Source organism: Pteropus alecto, unplaced genomic scaffold (genome assembly GCF_000325575.1).
Source record: "Pteropus alecto unplaced genomic scaffold, ASM32557v1 scaffold106, whole genome shotgun sequence".
NCBI lineage: Eukaryota > Metazoa > Chordata > Mammalia > Chiroptera > Pteropodidae > Pteropus > Pteropus alecto.
The window spans coordinates 12,450,814-12,478,799 of NW_006442103.1; the positions used below are offsets into that span (position 1 = coordinate 12,450,814).

Here is a 27,986-nt window from a genome sequence, read left to right on the forward strand (position 1 = left end):
AGAGGTCAGCAAGAGGCACGAAGCCATAAATTGCAAACGGGCAACAGATAGCAGAGTAAAAGACCAGGTATGGCCTTTGTCTCATGTTCCATCGGGCCAAGACAAACTAAACGAGTCTTCGCTCCTGTTTCCACTGAAAAGATAAGTTAATTTGGGAGCCTTCTAACTCCATCATGTGTATCCTCTCTGGTTCAGTAGTCATTTCTTTGACCAACCCAGGTAAGACCACATCATGCATAAAACACAGCCCAGATATGCTTCAGCCATAATGTGGGAGTACGTAATTCAGGCTATGTTGACCACCTAGCCCACTTACAAATCCAGTGGAACCAGAGAGGTATGGACTTCGGGAGTCCAGGAGTCCTCGTCACCTCAACCATGCTCCTAAACAAAGGCCTCCACTAAGAACCTGGGGAAATGCCATCCCATCTCCCCGGACTTATAGGTATGTCACTAAGATATTCTTATGCTTAATCAATAGTAAATTTTAGCTTACAAGTACTATAAGGCTGAGATTTAAACCTAGGTCTACTTAACTCATAGCCCGCACTCCTAAATGTTAAGCTTTTTTCATTCATTTATTTTGTTCCAAATCCTGAGGTGAAAGGGAAGGGTGGGGATGAGGAGATTGATAAGAGGGCTGTTTCATAGTTCCACCTCAGCCTTTAGCACCTGTATGGGCTATTTCTTTATAGAAAGCACTCTTCTACCTGGTGAGCTGTATACACGATAATGAAAGAGAAGCAGATAGACTAACAAGGGAGCAGTTTAGTAGTTCTGTTATATAATTCAAACCTCTTCATAATCCAGTTTAGCTTCCCCATTAAGTAATGTGAATTAATAAGGTTTCATAATTACTGTATTTACCAATAAGTTTCTTCCTACATAATTATTGTTTACACTTTAGTAAGTTAGGAAGGCCACCTCCAAATCCAAATTAAATATAATACATTTCATTTTCTTTTTCCTTCCCTGGGGTACATGATTATTTTGGAAAAAGCATTGGCTTGATAGTTAAATTCCATATTTTGCCCTACCCGCCCTGTTGGAAGACCTAGATAACTATCTCTGGATTTTTCTCTAGCTCCTCTCTGTCTTTCTCCCTCTCCCTTTAATATTACATATTTATAAACATTACCAATCCATGGGAATGGCTAATAGTGGATCTCTTTAAGTATTAAAGACCTCAAGAAAAAATGTATGCAGTCTTTGTACTTTAAAATTCAAGCTTTCCAAACTCTTAATGTGTTGGTTGTCTATTAAGAATACAAAAGCCATAGTATTCAGAAATCATCTTAAGAGTATTGAATAACCATATAAATGTTTTGTGATCTAATTTATACATTTTCTGTACAGAAAAGTTTCCCTCAGGTTAGCAAAGCAAGTTAAATGTCTTTTTTGTTTTCATCTGAGGTGAGAAAGCTGGGGGCAGGGAGGGAAAGGATATATTTAGAGGGATTTAAGAAAGGCCTAATGCCCCAAGGATTTTCTTTCTATCAAAATATTGGAAGGAAGTTTAAATTAGGTGTTAGTGTTTGATATGACTTCCAGTCAACTTGTAAAGTTAACTTTTGTAGGACAATTTCTACTAAAAATTGGGACTTTGTTTTCAAAAAGATTTTTGTTCACTCCTTTATAAAGAGAGTACAGGATCATTTTAACTCTGAGGAACATTTTCTGCCTCAGTTATGTAGTATGACTATAGTACAGTTCCCTCTAACACTCCTCCCTTTGTTTTTTACACTGGAAGGTATCCAGAAATAAAGGTTTTTGAAAATGGAGGCACACATAGTTGAAGGCAAAAGACACTCACCTGTATCCAGGTCTCTAGGCGGTCTTCCTCCTGGCCTCTTCCTCTTGGCAGTCTACCCTTCTCAGGGGAAAAAAATTACTTTATATATCCTCACTCAAGTGACGGATTTCCCTGGGAATTTTGATTCTTGTATTCAAAATATATTTAGAGTTGGGCTCAGTTAAGTTTTATGACACCAGAATTGTTGAAAGGTGGTGATAAATTATTACTGTGCAATTTCTTTCTGTTTATTTTAAATATTAGTGATCTATGTTTTTAACTCATTTGGGAAAGAATAGGCTTTGAACTTTTTTCAATCTTTGATACGGGACTCCTCCAGCAAAACTAGCAATGGACATTGATTGGCTCAAAGAAACTAAATGTTTTTTTCTTTACAATTTTACTTTCTATCTCTTCTTCAAAATGTATTACTATAAACTTCTTACATACAGGGACTATTTTTTCTCGTGGTATCATACCCATTGGTTTGTGTAAACCTACATACAGGTCTAAAAAAAAAGTAGTGAGTGTCAGTAGAATAATGACGATGATGAAAAATAGCAGCTAACATTTATACAGCATGGCCTCTGTGCCAGGCACTGTCGTAAGCATTTTACGTAGAGTTGCTCAATGTAAAAGCATTTTTATCTGGTTGTATTTACTTTTCTGGCCAAACTCTTTTAAGCATCTGTGCTGCAGTACATTCCACAGTTCAGCCGTCGCTTCCCCAAAAAGAATAACTAGAATTCCAATGTCTTCCCTTCAGTATTTTGATTCCAAGAAACTGTCACTGTTTAGATCCATGTTTGTCTCCAAGGCTTGACCAGAATATATAACAGGTACCTGCTTTGCTTATCTTAGGACTCTTAGGACATAAAACAATAAACAAAGCCTAAAGTAACTTTGCACTTGGTATAAAGCCTTGATTAGCTTCACGAAAGTAAGAGATGTAATAAAAATGTTAATTTGAAGTCTGCTTGCTCTACTTTTCATAATTTTTCAGAAAAATATGAGTCAGGACCAGCTTCCTCAGCAAATTGTATGTGTGTGTATACATATGAAACTTTCTTATCCCTTATAATTTAAAAAGTAATAGAAATCTAATGAAGTAACAATAGTTTTTTCCCCCAATTCAGACCTTATTTTTGTTCTTAAAAAGCCATGTAGTCTCATGCAATTATAAAATTTCACTATTTAGCAGTGAGAGAAAGGTTGACAAAACTGCCATAAGACAAGTTTGGGACCTGACTTTTTTATTTATTTTTTCGTTTTTTTATTTTGGGGGGATAGAGACCTGCCTTTTTAATAATAGAGTTAATGCATTTTCTTCTAGGCCACAAGCGTTGCTTTTGCCAGTGACTAGTAATTCTTCCACAGATTTAGGGGATGGAGGATAATCTGGCTTTGTTTATATAGGAATTTTTAAAGCAGTAGCCTAGAACCAATAATAATCTGGATAATAATACAAGCAAGCAACAGTAGATTAACAGAATTATTTTTTTCAAATTTTTTGAAATTATAATACCTGCTCCAGAGTTCATGTTAGTTACTGAATTTTCCCCTAAAGTGGAAGACAAAACTTTTTTACAGAAACATCCTATCTACTCATGGGATTGCTTCAAAACAAACACTTTTTAAAAATAAAGAATACTTTTTCCAAAAAAAAAAAAAAAAAAAATTATTTGTTCAACCAAAGCTCTTTTCTTCCCTATATCTTACTTCTGTCGTTTCTGAAGGCATTTACAGAAAATTTGCTTCAGTTTGGCACATTCATTTTAACAGTGCCACTGCTATATGTTATGGATTCCACAAAGTTTTAGTAATCTAAGTGTAGGTTTAAGACATTCATTTATTTTACTTAATTCGTTCATCTGTTCATTCATTCATTCATTCGATGTTTATTGAATACCTACTGTACGTAGTAAGATTTTTGTAATTGTTTTTAAATTGTTAATTCCTATACACAGAGCAAAAATTTAATGGTACAAAGGAATAGACAATATAAAGGAAATCTTGCACCCTAGTTCCCAGCCATTCACCTTAACTCCCTAGAATCATCTAATTTTACCAGTATCATTTGGGTATGTTAATTTTATGTCCTTCTAGATACATTCTTCTTTATATATAATGGTAGTATACTGAATATAGTACTCTGCACCTCTTTTTTCACTTAACAGGTTCTAATGGTTAAGATTTTTACTTTTTTGGTACATTAGATTAATTTCAACATCATAACCAACACATTTCAATATTAAAATGTTAGTTTAAAACAAAAAATGCCCCAGAAAAGACCCTAAAGTGATTTTGGAAAGTCAGTAAGGACAGTGTTTGTTACAGAATCTAAAAGTTATCGCAAACTCTTACCTTTTCTAAAAAACAGATTCTAAAAATAGATATACATATGAAACAACCAAAAAAACCCACAAATCAGAGAAGAGATTAAAAGAGAATAATAATAAGACATGTTCAGGAAAAAAATAGGTATAAGCTCAGATAAAAGTAAAGGGGAAATAAGTTTTGTGAAGGTGGGCTTTGTTATTTCATATATGGCCAACATGTTTGTTACAAGCTGTTCTTTTGAATGATCAACTATCAACAATAACCTGCTCAGCCAGTAAGTCCAGAGTCCAGTGAGGGGGCTCTGTTGGCTTTCATTGTTTCTAGCTTAGTATTTCTTCTGAAGGCTCTAAAGAGCCCCACATTTGTCAGGATGAAAGCTTTTTGTTTTTTAAAAAGTTATAATGAAGGTAGACACTTGCAAGGTGTTGGTATTTACCTTTTTATTCACCTAGCTAGTTCACCCACAGACTCTGATAAATTAAATTGTAGGGACAGATCTAAATGTAAATCCTTTGTTCTGCTGCCATAATTTTGATATGTATACTCTAGTAGGTTGTACATGTAAAAATCAAGTACTTGCAATGTGCTCACATTCTTCTAGTTTATCCAGTATTGACTTACCAATGTTTAAGATTTATTAGTTTTTCAATGCATAGTTAATAATGTCTTAGTACTTTATTTAAAATATTTCATTATGAAAATATTGATGAGAAGAGGGCTCCAGAATAGAGCCCTAAAATGTTTTACTGGCAGGTTTAGTATTTAAAGAGCAGAACAGAATCCTAAAATGATTCCTGGATAGACCAAAGGAAAACTGTAAAAGAAAGAACACTAATTGAAGCTTTGGTCTGGGACCATAATTATGGTATGGTGATTTTGATCTTCAAAAGCAGCTGAATCTCCCTAAACCTGCAGAGTACCTTGTAAAGTCTACTCTCATTAAATGAGGCATTTGAGATATCTCAAAAAGATAAGTGGTGAACAAGTAGAAAAATGGGCAAAAAAATAGAATAGATATTTAACCAAAAAAGAAGTGCAAATGACCAAAGCAAAATACAGGAAAAGGTTCAATAATAATCAAACATGTATATCAACAAGAGTTTTTCTAAATTACAGAGCCCAGAACCTCAAAAGTTTTTCAAGTGGTGTATTTTCTTTATAAAACCAGTTAGATAACCCTCAAGAGTGTCTGGAAACCAGCACTCTCATGCATTGCTAGTAGGAGTAATTCTAGTTATGAGAATTATCTTAAGGAAATAATCAGCTAATCTTGTACAAGTTTGTTCAGTGCAGTGTTATTTATAATAAAGACTATAAATAACCTAAATGTCTAATAGGAATAGGTGAATTTTTTTGTGGTGTTTCTAAATGATAGAGTATAAATGCAGCCATGAAAAATGGTCGTTCTTTAGAAAAATATAGAGAAATGTTTTGATGTATTAAAGAATATGGGTGTCAAAACACTGAGTACAAAGTGATCACAATTTTATTTTTTAAATAAATATGCATAAAAGAATGGGCACAAAAATAATATTAGACGATTATAACTCAAGTTGTTAAGAATGTTTATTCCTCTGTGGTGGGATTATAGGGTAGTATTTGTTTTCTTCTTATATATCATTATTTGGATTTTTTAAATATAGTTTTTCAGTGGTACCATGGCTACCTAAAAAAAAAAAAAATAAGATAGGCATTCCATATATAGAGATTTTATTTTAAACATCTATGGTAGGTAATTAAAACTGGAGAAGATTGATTATTCCATATAAAACAACAACAATGACAAAGGGGAGAGTTTACCTGTCAGATGAAATCCTAGGATATCCAAAACAGGAGGATGGGTTAGAAATAATTCAATTCAATTCTTTTTCTTTTGCGGTTGAAAAAAGTCCAAACTTATCCAAGGCTATGCATTTTTGTCTACTGTTTAGAATCCAAACAAGAATTGGATTTTCTAATTTCTAGAATTTTTATCTCATCTTTCTTCCCTTCTACTTTTGTATAATGAAGTAGTTGGCAACTGTGTTCTTTTAAGTCTGAAAAAAGAGATGGAAAAATTTTAGGATAAAGAGAAAAACCATATCTTAAATAACATAGTAACATTAAAAAGTAAAGCTTTTCTTTCTGTTTTTGAGTTAGCATTTGCCAAAAAAAAAAAAAATAGCCCATTTGAAATAAAACCTCTAAGTAAAACTTCATGATTTAATTTTTTTTTCTTACATCCTCCATTTTTCCTCGATCAGTTCTATTAAGCCTTCGTCAAGGCCAGAGATTATAAGAAAAAAATTAAAATCAGCTGTTCCCGTGGGCTCTGCTAAAATCTGAGTTATTGGTGTCTAATGTTGAAATGTTTGATGAAATTTTAATCAACAAATGAAAAATGGTCGTCAAAGAATGTAATACACACTTGTATTAGAAAAGTAGTATCATGTACATGTTGGTTCATACATTTATACATTCAACTAATATTTATTGAGCTCCCACCATGAGACACAGTATTATCCCTGGGTATAAAATAATAATTAAAACAGACCCAAACCCTGACCTTGGAGCTCACAGTATAATAGTCCTTATTAAATTATATATTATAAGGCAGGAATCATGTCTTAATTCATTAGTACAGTGAATAAAGCAGACTTTCTTTGAATATTATAGACTAAATGAGTGAATTTTCCAGGGTTTACTTTGCTCTAAACATAACAGCCATAAATTTGTACAAGTTGAGAAATAATGTGGACTAAGAAGCCCTGAAATAACCACTACCAACTTGAGCAATCTCTTTCTAAAGCCAACTTATCATTCAAATCACCCAAAATTGGGTCTCATACTTGGTTTATGAAAAGATTTCTGATAAACATTTAAATGTAGCCACCCAATGATAAAGCAAGTAGCTTTGGTGTTCTGAGACTGCTGTCATTTAGATAAGCACAGATTTTTGCCATCATTATTATAATTTCTTTAAAAAGAAGACCCTTTGACATTTATTTTATAATGGTTTTTATAGTTATATGAGATGATTTGGGGAAGTAATCTGAGAGATTATATGACCCAGCAGCATATTTGGAAGCAAGTAACAGATTTCAGCACCAATACTTAATAGAAATCTCTAAAGTAATAGACTTTTAAATGATCGGAGTATCAGGAACATTTTCTTTGGAGCTTATTAGTTGATATGCAAATGTGTTTTTCATTTGCTGACATCTCAGTCAAATCAGGATCTGTGCTCTTGAATCAAAGAAGCAAAAGTCTGTGATGGCTTTCCTTTGTTATCTCCCTTGTAAGTAACAGATTTTTCTACCTTAATTTACCTGGAGAGGTAAACACAATATGAAAAGGCAAAGATTTGGCCCTCCCTAGATCTGGTCTACCTAACAGATAAAGTGGAGTTTACCTGGGACCTCCATGAGTTAGCCTCTACTGAGTTTTAAAAAGAAAGAAGAATAAATTGTCCTCTGGGCTGATATAAATGGGGGCAGACAGCAGCTGTCTGTGACTTTATGTTTTGACATGGTTCTGGCATCTGGAAAATTTGGTAGCCTGTGTTTTGTCACTTTCTAGCAAGTACAGAGACTACACTATCTGGGCCTAAGACTCAATCAACCACAAGGTTCCATACTTCCTTGAGGGTAAGAGAAAGGAGTCCCAATATTCTCAGCATTTGTTTTTTTCTCTCTGATGAGCTTTAGAGTCCAGCTAATGAGCAGGCATTACGCCAGGAAGAGATACATGAGCTTACATCTCAAAGGGTATGTACTCTGATGCTGAAATCATAAACCAGAACATCTGATGTGTGTCTCATACACAATGAGGGAGGGAGGACTGCTGATGGAAATGTCACACACGGCTGCTTTTAGCACTTGGCTCTCACCAATGACACTTCCTCCTTTGCTACTGTGCCCTACCCTCTTCCTGCGTGAAAGCCATTTAGGGCTCTGTAGTTCTCAGCCTGCATGCTGTGAAAGAGTACGTAACTTTATATCTGTTACATAAGTCTAGTTCATGGCTCTTTGATGTGCCTGATGGGCTATAGGAGTGATGGCCTCAGCTACTGTGTGGGTCAAGAAAGAGTCTGCCCTAATTGTGTGCCCTGCCCTAAAAGGTATGGAATATGGCCTGTTGTCCTAATTAAACTACTTGTTAAACAGTGTTCTTTGCACACTGTCTTCTGCCACTCCAGCTATACAATTAAACATGTAATCTTGTGTGACTCCATAGTACGGTATGGGTTGTGAGGACAAGCTATTCCCTCCATCTGGAATACTCTCCCCTCACTTTAACATTGACGAATCCTCCTCGTCCTTTGGATTTAAGTTGAAAGATCAATTTCTTGAGATCTTCCCTGACTCTACTTTCTTACTGCTTAAAACCAGGAAGTCTCCCAGTTCATCACTGTAGCACCTGGTACTTCTCTTTTTGCATCCTATATCATGCTTATAATAAGTGCACAGCCTCTCTATTAGACTATAAATTCCATTAGAGTAGGAATTAATCTCCCTTGCCTGAATCTCCAGCACCAAGCATTGTGCTTTGCAGACAATTTAGTGCTTAATAAACATTTGTTGAATAAATGAATAAATTACATCTTTGTAATTATTATAATAATCACTTTGAGAGTCCTTTGTGAAAACCCAACGTTGAACTCTCCGTGCCGTCCATATCATGCAGGTAGTAACTTGTCATATAGTTCCCCATGCCTGACTACTGCTTGTCTATATCACCACAATCTAAGTTCTTACCGTCATGGAAAATTGTTCTCAAAACTTTAGGCAGTCATTTCCAGGAAGACTGCTGTCCGTGTCCATTTTTAAATGAAACCTAGAAGCCAAACTGGCTTTTAGAGTTGAGTGTTGTTTCTTCATATTTTAGGCAATTTAAAAAATCATTAAGCTCCCAAAGAAAAAAGTCCATGTAATCTAATTAAGTTTGAGAATGAGTTTGCCAATTTCTAATAAATTCTTACTACCAAAATACCTTCTTAAACTCTAGGTATTTGTGAAATAGTAACCTGAGCTTTAGTACGTAACTCTATCTAGAAAATTTTCAAAGTAGGTTCATAGTTGAAATGAGGAAAACCAGCTTGAGATGCTATTTATTCATTGATTTACTGATCCAGTAATTATTAGTGAATACTATAAGCCAGACACAATTCTAGATGTATGGCACTATCAGTGAATAGATTCTTCTCCTCAAGGAGATAGTTATAAGATTCCTGTGGTTCATAGACAGTACTCATCAAATAATTCATGTCTTTCTGCTTTTCCCAGCCTCCCTTCAATTAGGTTGGGGTCATGTGATTACTTCTAGCTAATGACCAGTGAAGGAAGTGACTTGAATCAGTTTCAGAATTAAGAAGTTATAAGATGATGTGCCTCCCTTTTTTCCTCTTTCACAGTAAACTGAGGTTACATGTTCCACATGGTACAGCGAAAAGATGGTAGACCCTGAGTCATCTTGGCTACTGAGTGAAGGTGTAGAGTGGAACATTACAACCTTCACTGCCTGCCAGCCTGTGCTAGATACATGACATGTGTAAGATATAAATTTTTTTTGCTTTAGCCACTGAGAATTCAGGGTTTGCTGGGACAGCCAGCATTAACTGCCCTGAGTAATACAACGCCTATGATTTATTTACTGCTTTTTATGTGCTAGGCACAGTACTAAGCTGTTTGTAATAGTGATTTATTACTGTTAAAGCCCTGACAATTCTCCTTGCCGAAAGGGAGACATTTTTAGTATTCATCCTGAGCTACTATATTCATTCTCACCAGATCTACTCCTTTTTCTTTTTAACGGTAGCACTAAGATTGATACAAACCTTCAAATCTTAGAGGAGAAAAAAAGTCCTTATCCTGATTCTATGGCTCTTTGAATGGGTTATTTAATCTGCCTTGTTTTTCACATAGATAAAATTTGGGCTAATATTTTGCTCCTGATATCACAAGGTTATTATGATGATAAAAATCAGTTAACTATCTAAACTATGAACCATTTATATAAATACAATATGACCATTCTTACAGAATCTAAGATACCACCAATTGTAGAGCACACTATTATTTTGTGTGCCGCTAAGAAAGAAAATAGTGCTGCAAGTCACTCTATGGCACAATGGTTTCTTATCATTCAGCCCTTATTAAAGGGCTTATTTAGGTTTATTTAAACATTGAATTTTATCCTGTATCACATTTGTGCATTAAGAAAAGGGAAATAATTTGGTTAAGGTAGTTCAAAGTGCCTTCACATTCAGAGTCTGTTTTCTGAGTCACTAATGTCTGTATTTTTCAATATAGTATCACCCCCTGTGACGTCAAGAGCCCCGGCGATGTACCATTCCTTAAGGACATTGCTGCCATTTTTTTCTGAGATTTTCTTCCACGCTTCTGACATCCATTCTGCAAATTTTGAGGCTGGTGCTTTGTTGATCTTATCAGAAGCTGTCAGTGAAAGGTTTTCAGGCACCAACTAGGATTACTATTTCTTGCATAAATGGTGCTCTTTTTTTTTTTTTTTACCAGAAGCTGTCAGTGAAAGGTTTTCAGGCATCAACTAGGATTAATATTTCTTGCATAAATGGTGCTCTTTTTTCTTTTTTTTTTTTTTTGACTGAAATGGCCATAGGTTTCAGTTGTCCAGTCATGCCACCAGGAACAACAACCAAATTTGTAGATGAGCAGACAATAGCAATTGTGTCGACTGCTAAGCAGTGGAAGCAATGAACATCATCAATTGCCTCTATATCAGAAATGTTAAAAATGCAAAAATAGATACATCTTAGAATAGATAAAGTATTGATGTTTCTTTTGTTTCTTTCTTTGTTTGTTTCTTTCTTTTTATTTTACAAATAATGAATATATAATAATAAGGCCCTCAGAAGGTCCACTACGCAGGAACTCACAGATCATTCTTTGATCTCCATACTATCCTTAGCACTCTAATCCAGGCTTTCACAAAGCAGTAAGAAAGGCCTGGGGTTTGGGGGACAGAGAGCTGGCTTTGTGTCCGAAGACATGTGTCTGACTCTCGGCCTTGTAACTTTTCATGTATGCTACTTTGGGAGTCAAGTCACTGCTCCGGGGGAAATATTTAATTCAGAAGGTTTTAGGGGGGTTTTAATGTATACAAAAGTACTTTGTGAACTGTAAAATCTATAAGTAAAGACAAAAGAACATTTGTTGAGTGCCAGGAACTGTGCTTGGCACGTCACATGCATTATCTTATTTTGTCTGATATATGCTAAGGCATACAGTGTCTTGATGGTCACCTTGCTACCTAATGCATTTTATATTGTATGAAATCTTTTTCACAAGATACCCCTTTCATTGCCTCGCTCTTTAAGCAGAAATCTTCTATGGCTACTGTTTGGATCACAAGTTGATGACTAGGAGCCTGTAACAGAGCTGCAGCCTCTCACTTGCTCTTGCCATGCAGCCAGAAACATTTGAAATAAGAGACTTTTAGGCTACCAGTGTACTGCCATCTCTGTAACTCTGGTGCCAAAACTAGCCTCTGAGGACCATGCAAAAGTTTTTACTTTTGGTAGAAGTCCAAAATGATCCGAGATTCAGGGTATCGATCTAAACAGGGATTAGACAATTTAAATAGATTCAGGTATGCAGAAAGTTGGCATTCAAAACTTGACCTTAGAAACTGGAGATCCCAGTGACAAGAATATAGTTTTGGGGCCTGTAACTGTATTCATGGGAAGAGAAGTTACCCGCAAGAAATCTAGTTCTGGGGAGTAGAAGTATAAGGGAGGAACCCTCCAAAGCTTGAACTAATGACCCAGTCTCCTCATGTTCTTCTAGCAGGAAATATTGGAGTCTTTGAATTGGAGTGAGGCTTAATCTACAAATTAGGGCTGTCGATTCAAGGTCAGAGCCTTGAGAAATATGTGGTTAAGAGCTAAGCACGTTATTACACCAGATATATGAAATGCTATCTTGAACTACTAATAGTTGGGTGTTAGGTGGAGGGGGGTGGTTAAAGCAATAAACTTTATTATATTTCATATGTCCACAGGATAGAGGCCTTTGCTCCTTTAGAGGAGCAGAGACCCAAAAAAATGACTCCAAAGAATCATCACAAGGCTGCCTTCTTTAGGACATCTTCCCCAACAGCAATGTTGTAATATTTAACTTGTAACTCAGCATAACACTCATGTTGTTTGCTGATTAGTTTATATACACATTGACTTCCCATTGAGATTTTAAACTTAAGGATAGTAATAGCATCTTACTTTAAAAGTATTCTGCATGTATAATACCTAGCACAATACTATGTAATGCTAAGAAAACTTATTAATGTCACTGTTTGAAGCTGGCAGAGCTTATATATATATCTAGCATGGTCTCTGTAAAGATGAGAACCCAGATTACTTTTTGCCATTCAACACATGTTTTTCTGTGAACCCAGCCACTCCAAAAAATCTATCTCATTTGCAGAACTGTTGCAAAATCTGACACTCCTCTTCACTTCCCCGGAATGCCCTTGTAATTGCCAAATGTCGCCTTGACTCATGGAAATTTTTGTCCAGACCTGTGGATTGCCAGCCCTTGCAGCTGTTGACCCTTGAACTCCCATTCTCCTATAACTAGCTCAGTATTTCTTAAGACACTGAGCTAGTTGCTGTCAAAGGTACAGGCACAGCTCATTTTATTGTGCTTTGCTTTATTGCACTTCACAGACCATGTTTTTTACAAATTGAAGGCAAACCCTCCACCAGCAAATATGCTTAATTGCAGTGTTTGCTTTGTTGTGATAGTCTGGATCCAAACCTGCAGTATCTCCAAGGTATGCCTATATAAAGATGTGATCACCGCCCTCATGTAGTTTACAGTTTATATAAAAACAAACATGAATATTTACATAGTAGGTAAAGACAAGAGACAGTTTTATATAGTAGAAGGGATAGCAAAGGCAGTGAATCAAAAAATGGCTCTAAGAATTCACTGGGGAATGAGATGACCTTTTTATTCCTTCTATCTAGAAGGCCGATGTAGGAGCTCCTGTGTCCTGTTTTCCTTTATGTCACTATTTTGAAATGCACTTATGGGAAAGATGTGATGTCCTTGTCCCACACCAATCATTCATGTACCTTGGGCCATCTCCTGGGTTTTAGATTCTCACCTCTTGACCCAAGGTTACTCAGTGGCACCCAGTGAAATTCCTGCCTTGCAAAATGCCCTCCTCCTGTCTTTACTACTAAGTCTGTTATGTTAAGCCTGTACCCTTGACTCAGTGTTTAAGTTTTCTAGACCTGCAGACCTTGGACTGGTACCAGGCCACAAAGATATGTTTATTCATGTCATCACAAGACTTACTTTCATCCCCTAGGATATATATAACTTCTACTCATCATTCTTCCTGGAAGATAATCTTTTTAGAACAGCCTTTTCTTCTGAGATGAAGGGACTTTGTCAAAAGCAGTGCAATAGCTACTGCCTCTTATTCCTTCACCTCATTTTCCCCATTCCCTCCCTACCTTCTCTCCCTTGGCAACTTCATCTGTTTCCCTATGAGAATGAATGTTATCCTATTCCAAGTCTTCAGTCAGTGTGTTCTAAAAGGAGAGAAAGCCTAAGAGTATGAGTCAACTTTATTCCTGGTGCTGAACCCTGTTTATTCTCGTGTTAGTTGGCCTGAGGAAAAGGGAAGGGAAGTGCCATTTTTGTTTCTCTTGCTATGAAAGGGAAGCACATGGTGGTCAACTCATTTTATTAACTTAAAGGAGATCCATTTAAAAGAAAGTCAAGTGTTTATGGAGCTTAACATGTTATAGTTGGCTTTATAACCTTGGTATTGGCTTCTTAGGCAAAAACAGAATCAGACTACTCCAGGAGATCAACAGGCATCTGCCTGGCGGCCTGATGGGTGAAAATACTCTCCTTCAACTTTGCTAGGTGTGGAGAGTGTAACCGGCCTGCCCTGTCCCCACCTTGTATTACAGTGACTTATGTTTGCTCCTCTGTCACCATTAGAATGTTGCCTCCTGGAGATGAGAATCTGTTTTCTTAATCATCTTTGTTCCCCTCCACATCAGTCAGTGGTACATTGCATATGCCAGTGCTCAGCAGACGTTTTTGTGTCAGTCAGTCAAGCAAGCCTCACCAAAATGGTAGTCTGGCTGTGTGGAAGTCTTTCAACTCTGTGCCAGCTCTCTAAGTGTTAAAAATAACAACAACAACAACAACAACAACAATCAAAAAGAGTTACCTGTGGCAACTATGAAAGGCAACTCCCCTGAGAGCCAGTGACAACAACAGAAAGGGCAAGGAGCCATATTGGGGTCTTAGTCACTCAGACCCTAGCTCAGACAGAGCAGGGAACAGCTCTGAGGAGCTGCATCCAGCACAGAGCCGCTGGCGAACACCCACGTTCAACAGCAGTATCACTGACTTTCAGCACTCAGCGGACAGCCTCGGACAGGCCTTGCTCCGTGTCTCTCACAGTGAGTGAGAAAGGGGAGACTCTCTGGCCAGAGCCTATAAACTTGAGAGGTTCCTGCTGTGGGGATTGCTGAGAGACAGAGCAGATGTAGTAGGAATGCTGTGCTCTCCCCTGACTGCCTATTTTGGCCATCTCCCTGCCTATAGTCTCCGCAGTGGAGGGGTCAGAGGCTCGTGCCAAGCCAAAGATACAAGAGTAAGATCTGGAATCTACCTCCATGGGTGGGGCCTATTAAGTCAAGCGGGGAGTGCACAGAGGGGAATGTTCAGAAAACAAACTTCTTGCAAGAATCTGGAGTCTTAAAGGGGCCAAGTCTTCCTACTTACTTAACCCTCGAGCTTTGGTGGGAGCTTTACTTTAGTGCACGAATGTTGGGGAGAGGTGGAATACGGTAAGAAATGGTATTTTAGTGTACGGACTTGACAGTCTAGACCCCCGTTGGCCTTCATTGAAGAGAATCAATAGCTGTAGCTTGACTTCCCTGATGAGTCCTACCCGTCTCTCCCAGTGTCCTCTGAGATCTCTCAGGTGAGAGGCCATGGATAGAATCAGGTCTCTCCTGTGTTCTGTGTTTGTGCACCAGGAGTTCCGGGTCTACCTAAGATTCTCTTTATCCAAAAAGAACTGGGAATTGTAGGCCTCAAAAGGTAGTGCCTTTAGTTCTTGTGCCTTTTCAGTGTGGCAGCTGGAAAAACTCTGCTCCCTTAGGACATTTCCTTTTCTTTGTCCTGTGAAGATGTGTAAACCCCTCACCCGCAGGAGAGGAGAGAAGTTTGTTCACACTAGTCTTTCCCTGTGGGCTGCTATGCACAGTTGTTGGGCAGCACATGCAGGCAGTGAGGCACCTGTTCCTTGACTTTAAGCTCTGAAGATACTGTGAGCCCAAGGTTCTGGGGTTGACTGCCCTCCTTTACGTCTAACCGATAGGGCTGCCAACCTTCTTTTTCGCTAGTTGCAAGCGTTCCCTGCTGTTATCAATAGGAGACTCCCACACGTTCTGGAAGCTCTGCATGAGAATAGGAACCGCTGCTGTTTCTGTAGCTGTGGGGACCTACAGCAAAGAGCCAAGAAAGCAAACACTTCACGCCATGTGCACCGATTCCCCCAGAGCTGGCACAGCTAGGGAGTCTGCAGAGCTGTGTAAATCTTCCCCAAGCAGTCTGTCTCTTCAGGAGCTGCAGAAACAGTGTTTGTGACCTTTTAGTTTTTGGTACATGGGCGAGAACTGATTATGGTCTCTGTTTCAGAGGCTGGAGAGCCAACCAGCAAAGCCTTTCAGAAAGGAAAAGGTCTTCCCACCTCTTGCCAATGTCAGTACTTTGGGGCCTCAGTGAGATGTCTCCCCATCAAGAACTTAGAATTAAAGTTGCCCTTTTAGATTTAAAACTTAAAATCAATGAAATCAATGCATAATGGATCAAAGTATAGTTGTTCCAAACACAGTAAAAGAGAACTAAGCTGTCAGTCAAGGCTGGTCAGCCCTGAGAGCTGAAGGGAAAAGAGGACCTAAGAGGCAGTTCTGGTGGTGGTTAACCAAGTATTTTTAGATCAGAAGTTGCGCTGGCCTTTTCAGCTCTGGAAGTAGGTAAATTGCTGCTTTGAAGTTGGGTGAGTTTCCCTCTATGAAGCATCCAAACATAAAACAGACTCCCCTGTTTCTCATTCCATGCCTGCAGCAACCTACTCTTACCATCTGATTCCCAAGTGCTGGTCACAGGACATGAATATTTTGGCTGTTGGCCATCATACTTCTCTCGATTTCTATTCGTAATTTTTATTATGAATAAACTGGTGTTCTGGTTTTGCATACCCGTCTGTGGGAGCCAGAGTCCACTGTGGGAGATGAAGCCACAATTTATTTATTTATTTATTTGTTTTTTTAGGCAACCCTTGGTTGACCTCACAGATTACAAGGACCTTGGCAGCTTACAATCCCTTATTTTTTATTTTTTACATCTACAGCTCCTGGTCTTCCTAGGTGGTCTCCCATCCAAGTACTAACCAGGCCCGACCCCCTAGCTTCTGAGATCAGATGGGATCGGGCTTGTTCAGGGTAGCATGGCTGTAGTAAAGCCACAATTTATGTGTTAACAGAGTGGATTTCCAAGCCGACAGGGCTGAGGACCCTGGTGAGTCACCAAGGTAAGGCTGTGCTGCCATGGAGGACCTTTTGGGATCCCTGGAACCTCCCTGACTGAGTGGTCAGGCTCCTTCCTACTTGGACTTGTAAAGTTATCAGGCCTGATGATCTGTGTATATTCAGGAACTGGCAATGTAGAACTGTGTTTGGGATCCTGGTCGGAAGTCAGATAGACCTGATGTATATTTTTTCTTCAGTTATTAACTTAAGCAAATTGCCTAATCTTTCTGTGCCTCAATTTTCTCATCTGTGATTTGGGGATAACAAAAGTGTTTACTTCATAGCTTCCTTAGGAAAAAATATGACAGCCTGTTAAAGCACTTCATGTACTGCATAACATAAAATGATGCTTAATAAATAGTAGTTACTCTTATTTTTAGAGCTCTCACTGGATGCCAAGCATTGTGCATTGATATGTTTGCCCAAAGTCAAACAGCTAGCAAGTGGTAGAACTGGGTGTTGGACCAGGCCAAAGCTAACGTATTTGACTGCTGGTTTAAACTGTGTCTAATAGTTTAACAAACGTGGCAACACTTGCACTTTCAAAATGTCTCTTTTCCCTTTGAAGGAATAAATTTAGAAGACTGTATACTTATTCCCAAGCCTATTTGGAACTCCTCTTTTGGACTTACCTGAGAAATCTGTGATATATTTTTAAAATATCCTTAACAAGGACAAATCTTTGTTCATAAAGAGAAGATTTGATCTTCCTTAATAACCAAAATGTATTTCATACCAAGCCCAATAAATAAAGTGGAGAATTACAAAAACGTAGCATAGAAAGCAGTTCCATGGTTTTGACAGAAGTAGCAAATATTTTTTCATCACAAAGCATTTTTTCTGTTTCTGACTTTACTTTCCTATCATGTTGGTCTTTATGGGACGAAGTAAGGAAATATGTATTGATATTAGTAAATGAGGTTAACTACGAATGAATTAAATTACTGTAACTAAAGACTAATTAGTCGATTACTATGGACATAAAGAAAGTCCTTATCGTTTTAACAATTATATCATTGGCATGAAAGTACGCTCATCAAACCTGTGAATCAAAGCTGGAAACGGTGATTTTTTTAAAATGGGGAGTCGAAAATTAACAATTAAATGTAAGATCTTGCATTTCAAGCTATAAAAAAATAACCGACTAACTTCACATACAGGTTAAGCAGTATAGCCTAGCAGAAGCACATGAGTAAAATTCGTGGAAGTTTTAGTAGATAGGATCTTACTCTGAGTTAATGACTGCCAAGAAAAATACCCAGATAGTAAGCTGAATTAAAGGAAGCATAGATTCTAGAACAAAGGAGGTAACACATTAATGATTAGGATTCTAGAAACTACAGTTTAAGAAGGATATGATGCAACTAAACTATATTCGGAAGAGTAATAATGGTAAAAGAAAACGAGAACTGTTGAAAAGGTAGGAGATATGTTGTTTGAAGGTGAAAACTGGGGAGGGGGGCATGATTGATTTCTTTAAATATTTAATGTACAATTGGTCTACGGGCATGCCACCATGAACAAGCCTGATCCTGTCTGATCTCGAAAGCTAAGCAGGGTCAGGCCTGGTTAGTACTTGGATGGGAGACCACCTAGGAAGACCAGGTACTATAGGCGTTAAAAATAAAAAAGAGATTGTAAGCTGACAAGGTCCTTGCAATCTGTGAGGTCAACCAAGGGTTGCCTTGCCTTAAAAAATAAAAATAAAAAAATTTGCAATCGCGTGGGAAAAGGATTCAGGTCATTCCATGTAGTAGCAAGGGATGGGAGAAGAAAAGGGTGGAAGCTTCACTGAGAAAGATTTTTAGTTCAGAGTGCAAAAGACCTGTGTAACAGTGACAGAAAACTAAAAATGAAATGAGGTTTCAGAAAAAAGTTACCTCATCACTTGAGGTCCCCCTATGGAAACAGGAAACTGAACAACTTGATTTATCTTTGTCCCCAAGAGAGGACTCAAGCCTATCAGATTCTATTGATAACCATCACTGTCATCCAAAAGCAACCTTAAGGCATCCATGTGTGCTGTGAATCTAGAGCGCCAACCACCCCAGTTTTCCCAGGACTAAGGGGTCTTTCGGGGTGCTGGACTTATGGTGCCCAAACTGGGAAAAAGTCCCATGCAAACTGTGGTAAGTCGATCACCCGGAGCTGAGGGAGTTTTAAATAAAGTAGGTCATGTAAGGCATGGTTGAGGCAAACAAAAAATATGCGATCAAACCTTTATTGAACCCACACGTGACTAAACAAAGGCATTGTCTTTTACATATAAATGAAGTTTGTAGATATTTGAAGCTTACCCTTTAAATACCAACAAATTTATGCATATTTGATTTAAAATGTCCTAAAACATATTACATAGTTCCCTATGCTCTTTATCAGGTTTGAATTACAGATTTCTGTTTTTAAAAAAATATATCACCCCAAAATTAGAATTGGAATAAAAAGCGTAAAAGAAATCAGTTGAGACTTAAGTTTTGACAGATAGGTTTGACCTTGTTTCTGTCAATTATGGCATGTAGGTTACTTAATCTATATCTTAGTTTTCTCAACTGTAAATTGGGGATAATATTTATACCTACTAACTACATGGAATAGAGCCTAGTAGACCATGATAAGCACTCGATAAATGGTATTTTGTCATTGTTGTTAAAAAGCAACAGTTATTGTCTGGGCTAAACAGCTCTAGCCAGTTGTATTGTCTTCGGGATCATCTGAACAGACTCCCTGTCTGCTCTCAGTATCTCTGGTCTGTAAACTTAATCCCATTATTTTATACACAATTGAATGACTGTGAGGGTACTTAAAACAAAGGAGAAAAGTGCATGTGCTTTATGGTGGCTATTTACTCGTTCATATCTGGTAACTTTGAACTGTGTTCCAATTACCTGGAAGTCCTGAAAACATTACCTGACTGTAAGTGTGGCATTAGAAGAATCAGTTAATCTGCCTGTTTTAGCAGCAGTTTGAAATTAAAATAATCATTTTCAAACATAATTTTACAAAGACTCTTCTTTTGTTCTACCACCCATTTTGTCCAAAAAAAAGTCCTTATTCTTCTCTGACAGTCCCTCAAATACCGAAGAACTACTTGGACGAAATCTGCACCTGAACTTCATTAGTTTTCTTCAGGAAGCCCAGGAAAGCGACATTCTCAAAGCACAAGAATGAGACTTTTAAGACAGTAATTGTTTATCCTTTCTGAAAAAGCAGCAGGTAAACACGCATGTGAGAATCACAGGGAGAAGGCTCTAAATGAATAAGGGGACATGGAGAGACATTTAATATGGCTCTAGTGACTTTCCTGCCTTTCTCTCTCCTCCTCCTGTCTGCAGATCTGACCATTCCAGCCCAAATCTGTGGGTCACTACTTGATCAGCTGCACTTCTCACTTCAGGACTAGACAAAGATTACCCACTAAAGTCAGGCTCTAAAATCCATAGTAGACCCCGGAGGTGTTCCCTGGGAGAGAGGAAGTGCTTTAGAAGAGCAGATGAAGTCAAGTATACTGGCATCTTTCACGTGTTTATTTGAAAGTTGCGGAGTTTTAAAAAATCTTTTTAGTCCAAAGTTAACCTATTTGAAACCACTGGGAGTTGGCCTCCTGTCTGCAGGTTTAGCTGTAAGTAAACAATCTAAAAAAAATTTTTTTTCAGACCTTGTTTTTGATTAGACTGTTCAAAGAAAGACTTTTTGGGTAAAAGTTCAGTAGGCCGAAACAATAGAAACATTTGTGAGTAGACTATGGCTTTCACTCCTTTTCTTTTAGCTTTCCTTTTTTAATATGAAAAATTGAAGATCCTGTACAAACCAAATTCTTTTAATATTTTCTTTAGTATTTCATTGTTTTCTAAGTAGTCATAGCAGTTCTTTCTTTAATTAAAGTACAATTGACATACAATGGCATTCACTCTTCAAGCGGAGGTCTCAGTTCCCCTTTACTAACCTACTTCACAGGAGAACCTGGACATAGCTTGGTTCACCTCTAAAAATATTTTATGAGTTGATCTTTGATATTAGGAGAGTCAATCAGAAGATACTTTCCAGTTGGGCATTTATCTAGGTCTATGAAAAGCTGAAACAATTTTCAGAAGGTTTGGTCTTGTCAAACTCCTGAGTCATTTGGCCAAAACTCATTTAATGATTAAAAAGAAAAAGAAAAAAAGTAGCAGGAACTCTCATGGCTTTGTTTCAATCTTACTATATAGGTTGCTATAAAACTCACCCAGAACTGAAGAAGGAAAGGTAGCCAGTCTGACCCGTCCCCTGATTTAAATATTTTAAATCTTTACTCTGAGATAGAAAAATGAACTTAATCTTTTATTAATGAGCCACTAAAGTAGGAAAGGCCCAAATGAATTCCTGTTTTAAGACTATGAAGGTCTATGAGTTGGCCTGTGTGTTCCAGTTGTGGTAACTATATGTCCTAAATTATCTGGAAAGTCCAAGTTTTACATATTTTATCTCAGTAGTCCTTCACACAGGTCATGAAGTTCAGAAATTTTTCAGTTTGTAAAATATTTTAGCTATAGCCTCATAAACTGTTAATGATGTCCAAAGCTGTCTTGGGCTGAGGGAAGGCTGTGGAACCAGTAGTTACCCTCTACCCTCTTCAGACAGCAGACCAATGTAATAACAAGTCATAGCGTCTATATGATTTTAATGGACACCAAAAGAACAGGGCTTATTGCAACTAATACTAGAATGTCCCTGACCTCCTTACTTTAGTGTTAGCGGAGAAAGGAGAAGGGGTATTGGTTTATGTCCCTTATGAATTGTCCCCCTTCTAGTTGGGAATCATATGCTTTTCCCAGGTGTCTGCTGCATCATATGCTCTTCACCAGCCGTTTGCTCCATCATGAGTCACACTGGAACTCCTGGACACAGTTCTCTTGTAGGATGTTCCCTGTGGTGAGCACAGCATACAAGTAAATGCATAGTAGGGCACACTTGTCTGTACGCTGCACCCCCACCCTTCCACCGCATAAGGTGGTGTATGTCCATTGGACTTAGTGAAGAGTTGGAATACCTTGAGGAAATCACAGTGTAGGAGGGGAAACCATTAAACTGAACATGAAATTTGCTATAATCGCACAGCCATCATGCATTTGGTAGGTAGGAGCCCTGAAAATGCCATCAACACTTACACTGAATCTCGTTAATTAGAAGTTGAGACTCATTGCCAATAGACCTGCTGCTTCAAGAGTGAAGTCCATATTCTAGTCTAAAGTTTCTCATGTCACAATGGTTTCAGCCTGGTGAACCCATAAAAGAATATAGAAGGGAGGCCAGCAAAACTGAATGCACTATCTCCCCTTCAACCCAGTCTCTAACCTTTCTACCCTACCCTCAGGTCTACGGGCCCCGCCATTTTCTAACCTCTGCTGCGGAGCTGTCCACCTGCCTTTGGGAAGTTCTTGTCATTATCCATGGAGTTGGTCTCACTTCAAGAACTGTCTCTTGCTGCTTCCAGCAGTTCATTCACTCCAAGTGAGTTAATTAGTCAAGAAAACCCAGATGCTTCGGGCAGCTCCCACAGACCAGTCGTGGCCTGTGACGGAAGCTCCAGCCCCACAGAGCAGTCCAGGTGGGCACGTGGGCCCTCCGGGCATGATGTCTGTTTAAGTCTCCTCACTACTGTGAGTAGCAAATACGCCCCCTCATTCTTCAGACTGTCCAGCCGGCAACTGTTGGAACACACTGACACACAAGCACACACACATCCACACTTTCAGGGGCAAATAGGAAAACACAGAAACAACATAAAATCTAAGCTACAGCTCTCAAACTGCCTATAAATTAGTTTGTTCCACAGACATGTCTAATCATTAGAGTGTTTTGTGGTGGTTGTTGCTGTCTAAAGGATTTTTAATGTCTTTAGAAGGGGCATGCATTTCCCATTTTCCTTCGGTCTCTAGTTATACCTATTATATTACATCCAACTGCTTTACCCATTTATAGTACTGGCCTGCCCACTCAAAGCATTTGAGTTTGAGATCCTGTACTTAAAGCTATAAGGAGTAAAATACACATTTTCCTAATTATAGTTGTCTCCCCTTTATCCATGGTCTTGCTTTCCGAGGTTTGTTACCTGCTGTGAACCAAAGCCTGAAAATATTAAATGGGAAATTCCAGAAGTAAACAATTCATAAGTTCTAAGTTGTGCATCATTCTGAGTAGAGTGATGGACTCTGGTGTCGTCCTGCTCTGTCCCAACCAGGACGTGAGTCGTTACTTTGTCCAGCACATGCACGCTGTGTATGCTCCCCACCCATTAGTCACTTAGCCATGTTGGTTAAATGATCAGTTACCAGAGAGAAGGAGAGCACTCTCACTCTCACATAACTTTTATTACAGTATATTATTATAATTGTTCTATTTTATTATTGTTGTTAATCTTTTACTGTGCTGAATCTGTATTTTAAACTTTGTCATAGGTGCGTATGTATAGCCAAAAGCATATATAGAGTTTGGTATTATCTGTGGTTTCAGACATCCACTGGGGTTTTTCAATGTATCCTCCATGAATAAGGGGGGACTGCCGTACCCTGTAATATGTGAACATGTCTCCTTTTCTCCCCTTCTGCTTTTAAACTTTTCCCCCTGGATCTTAGTTATACTAGTCCACTCATTTAGCTACTCCTAAACCGTGTGAAGCTTTTAAATGTTCCTTTAAGGATCTAGGTAAGTTCTTAGCAAGACTTACCCTCTCCACCAACCTTAAAACATGGAAGATGGAGGGGAGGTTTGATGCTTCGGGCCACATTCATACTAATCATTTTCCAAGTTTTCCTTAGCATTCTCACTGACGCTCCTTGGAATACTGATAGCTGAGCAATGATTCCTTCAGGATTTTATTTAGTTTTTAATTTCCTCCTGTTATGCCACCAAACACTTGTATTTGTTCCATGAAAATTTATTGAGCTCCTACTGCGAGTGGGGCATACTCTTACTGGGAATTGGGCAGTGAACAAAGCAAAGGCCCCTCCCTGTCCTCACAAAGCCTACATTCCAGTGAAGGAAACAAGTTCAGTAAGTGCAGTAGAGAGCCCATCAATAATGCTGAAGATTTAATATACTCTGGCTTTAATTCAGAATTACCTGTCTTACATCTTTCATGTAATCAGGAGATTTTAATTCAGAATTACCTGTCTTACATCTTTCATGTAATCAGGAGATTTTTATCTCAAGTAAAGTAATTGCATGTTATTAAATAGCAACTTAATAAAATGTTCACATGTGACCAGTCTGTGACTAGTTAGCTCAATAAAGGTATCATGACTCGAGGTCATTATCTCTTGGGCTTATTTTATGCACTATTTAGTTAATACCTTTCAGGCTCATAGCTACCAAGTGGTTTGCTAACCTGGCCAGTCCTCCTTCAGAGGCTTGCAGTTGGAAATAAGAGAAATCAGGAGTGATAGATTAGGTGCCTATTAGCACTGTTGGAAAAACAACTTAACATCCACACCCTGCGGATGGTATTCTAAGAGACAATAGTGCAGTTGTGATCAAGCCCCAGGGCGATCTTCAGGAACAGCTCTCCAGGCTTCCTTGAGTCTCCACCTGCCAGGAAAAGCATGAGGCTCCTCTTTTCCTTGGACGAGATTCTTGGGGTAGGATTGGAGTCTTTTTATTTCTGTGCTGCCTGTGGAATAGTCCTCTGTCTCTTTTCAAGAGAGTTTCTGAATTAAACTACTGATACACATAATGTAAGAGAATAATAAATGCGATGGGAGCATTTTGAGAATTTAAGCTTACACGTTCTGGTATTTGGAGGACCCAGTTCTATGTATGTGAAGGTCCCCTTTATGTGAAGAAAGCTCATCCTGATGGAAAGAAGAGAGGACCACCAGGCAGGATTGGAAGAAGGGAGTGATTCTGGGCACCGACTGGATTCGTGTTTGAATTCTAGGCAAAAGGAGCTGAAATAAAGGACATGTAAAACCCAAAAGACATGTAAAACCCATATGTTCTCTGTGAGCCATCAGGACCTTAAAGCAGTCCTTTCAGAGTTGCTGTGTCACTGTGTGGGACAGAGTTGGGGTGCAGAGTGCTTTTGCCAGTTGGAATTTCTGTTAAAGTGTAACAGGCTGAAATAGCCAACAACAAAAAACATCGCCGTGGCGATGGAGCACAGATCTCGGTGTTTCAGGTGCTTTTGACTCAGGCACCAGTGTGTACATACAAGTTGGCTTCAGGAAGATGGGAGATTGCACTGAAGTGAATAAGAGGAAAGAGAGTGCATAGGGTTGAGGAAGTGTAGTAGTTTTACACAGTTCTCACCTTCAGAGAAGGGAGTTATAAATATGGAAAGGGGAAAGGCCAGAATGAACCTTGCAGTGCTGGGCTGGAATTGGAAATATCAGTGTGAGCACATTGTTTTATAAGTGTGTGTGGGGGAGCTCCTGCCTTCTGAGAGGGCCTATAAGCAACGACACTAGCATGAATCAGCATACCCAGAACCCAAATCTTTCTAAATAACATTCTCCACTAAAGAGCTTCTTAGAGAAGTGGAAGATTTCAGGGCTGATGCTGGGAAAACCCCAAGAAAAGCCTAGAATATCTTGTGTCATGAAGTTAGGAAGCTCAAAGAATTTTTGGAACATGTCAGAAGGGCAGTTTGAAAGGACTCTCACTATCCAAATCAGGGAAATTTGAGCATTATAATAAATAATGTCAATAACAGATAACCCATTGAATAAAATATGAATCTATAAGTCCAAACTGGTATAAATAAATCATCACATGAATGAAGAAGAAAACATTTTTCCTTACAGTAGAACGTCAACTAAAAAATATAGAAAGGATGAGAAAATTATAAAAGCACCATTTGGGAATCAGCACAGTAATATTTGACTCAGGCGAGAATCATCAATGGATGTTAAAACTAACAGATCAAGTTTGATGAAAAACAGGATATTTACATAGTCTCAGAGTGTCTCCCCACAAGACACTTGTCAACAATAAAGGGGAAAATAGTCATTTTAAAGTGGAGAAACCTGGCAGACACCATCTTAACCAAGTCATTATAGGTAACTTCAATGCCAATAGAGCAAATCAGCATCTAATGCTGCGTACTGAGATCACACCATCAGTTCTGTGGTGTTCCTGCTAAGAATCCTTAACCTGAATCTGGTTCTGAGGAAGCATTTGACAACCCAAGCTGAGGAGCACTCCCCAAAACGGCTGGCCTGTAACTCTCCAAACGTGTCGAGGTCGTGAGAGACGAAGTGTGGAAAATTTACTCCAGAGTAATGGAGACTAAAATAAAGATAGAGACAACTGAATGCCAGATAAAATCGGGAACCTTCTTTTTCTATAATGGACATTATTGGGAAAATTGAAAAAAAAGTTGAATGAGGTCTGTAGATTAGGTATTGCATCATTATTGACTTCTTAATTTTCATAATTGTACTGTGGTTGCAAAAGAGAATGTCCTTGTTTTTAGGAAATACATACTGAAGTAGTTAGGGGGAAAGGGCATCATGTCTACAACTTACTTTCAGAGAAAAAATTTCAGAATAAATAGAGAAAGCATGCACAAGCACACACTAGGCATTGGTGGGGTGCTAGGAGAAGGAATTGAAATGAACAGGCAGCTTTATTTACGACAAATGTCAGACGTTCTGAGGACATACCTCAAAACCCTTTTATTGGGTACTCAGTGCAAATTTATGATGCAAGATAAGGTAAGCACCCCACAGGGCAGACAGTTTTGAATGCCAGTGAGTCATTCCCTATGTCTGAGACAGCAATAGGACCCTCGTCTAACCCTACGTCAGTTTAGCCCATCTCAACTTCAATTCCACAAACTCCTCTACCAAAAATTATGTTTCTTTAACTTTCATCTTTACATTGAGTCACGACTCTGCTGCTTGAACAATAGCATAATCCATTTTCTGATGAGCAGGTTTAATCCAAGTAAATTCCAAAGACTTACTGATTATAGGGTAAAATATTTTGGACCTAAAAGTCAAAGTTGATTAAAAACTAGAGAGATTTGGACCACCATCAACCTCTCTTTGCTCTCTTATCTCTATATCACTTGTAGGCAGGAAGCAGTCACATTGAAATACAAATTCTACTTTTTTTTTTAAGAAAAAGAAAAATAAATAGATGGTTTATTCTAAGAATGTACAGGAACTTATATTCTAAATGTCCATAAAAACATATTCTAGGGACTCTTATCACGTCAGAACCCTTCTAAGGCTTCTCTTTAATCTTTTTAAACATCTTGTTACGTATAGATGCAGCTGCATCTACAGCAGGAAGAATAATAAGATAATAATTGGTCAAACATCAAAAGCACTTGGGTGGGTCTTACACAGACCTTGAGTCTTCTCTCTCACCAACACCACGTTCTTAGATTTTTTTTCCCAACCACATTAATGTATTTTTTGTTTGTTCTTTTTCTTTTCCCCTGAGTAATTATGAATTTTTTTCCAAATCAGGAATTTTTCCCAGGAAGAGACCAGGACTATGAAGAAAGCAGACAAATAGTACCTGAAGATAAGATGTAAACTGTTTCCATACCCGCCCCTCTCTGATTTCTTTCTCTGTATCCACTGGGATTAATTGGTGGAATTGCATGTCTTCAGTATTTTTGTGTGAAGGAGTGGTCCTCTAACTGACCTATGCTAGGAATTCCCTATTAACTCATGGGATGAATTGCGAACTGTCCTTCCCATCCAGTATTATAGTGAGAAGCCTGCGAATTACCTTATAAGGACTATGAATCCAATATCTGTATACACCCAGCAAGTATTTCTTGATCATAAAATGTTAGAATTAGATAGAGTTTTAGAAGTCATTTAGCTTGACCTCTCATCTGATGCAGATATTTCTTCCATAATTTTTCTCGCAAGCGGTCTCCAGCCAAGACTGTGTTTGTTATAACACGGAGCTCCCCACGGTGTTGGGCAGCCCATCTCAGTGCTGGACAGCTCTCCTTGTAACCCTTGGTTCTTGCTCTTGTTTTTTGGAACCTCACAAAATATGTCTACACCTCTCCCATGTCACAGCCCTTCACACATTTGGTGGCTGCTGATTTGTCCCAACTAAGCTATCATCAGGACTTGTGAGGATTTTTCAGATCACATTGAGTAACCTCATAAACATCAAAAATCAACAATAGTTAACTCTGGAAAATGAGATTACGGTTATGTCTTTTATTTTCTTATATGTAAAATCTAATTTTCACAATAAATAATTACTTGAATAACAGCGACAACATTATTTTATTGTGTTTATTCTAGATGCCAGTCCTGA

General features: G+C 38.2%; 1 long non-coding RNA gene and 2 pseudogenes across 2 annotated transcripts; 2 read left to right on the plus strand and 1 right to left on the minus strand.

Annotated features, from left to right (window-relative positions):
- Positions 1 to 6: 6 nt before the first annotated feature.
- LOC112486139 lies at positions 7 to 27,948 on the plus strand. 2 transcript variants are annotated; one of them, XR_003048641.1, is made up of 2 exons: positions 7 to 445; positions 27,170 to 27,948. It is a non-coding gene; the product is annotated as an uncharacterized LOC112486139 (long non-coding RNA). The 2 variants fall into 2 exon arrangements; XR_003048642.1 differs by lacking the exon at positions 7 to 445 and adding an exon at positions 21,744 to 22,205.
- On the minus strand, positions 16,532 to 16,648 carry LOC112469139 (annotated as a pseudogene).
- Positions 18,217 to 18,335, plus strand: LOC112469114 (annotated as a pseudogene).
- Positions 27,949 to 27,986: the final 38 nt, after the last annotated feature.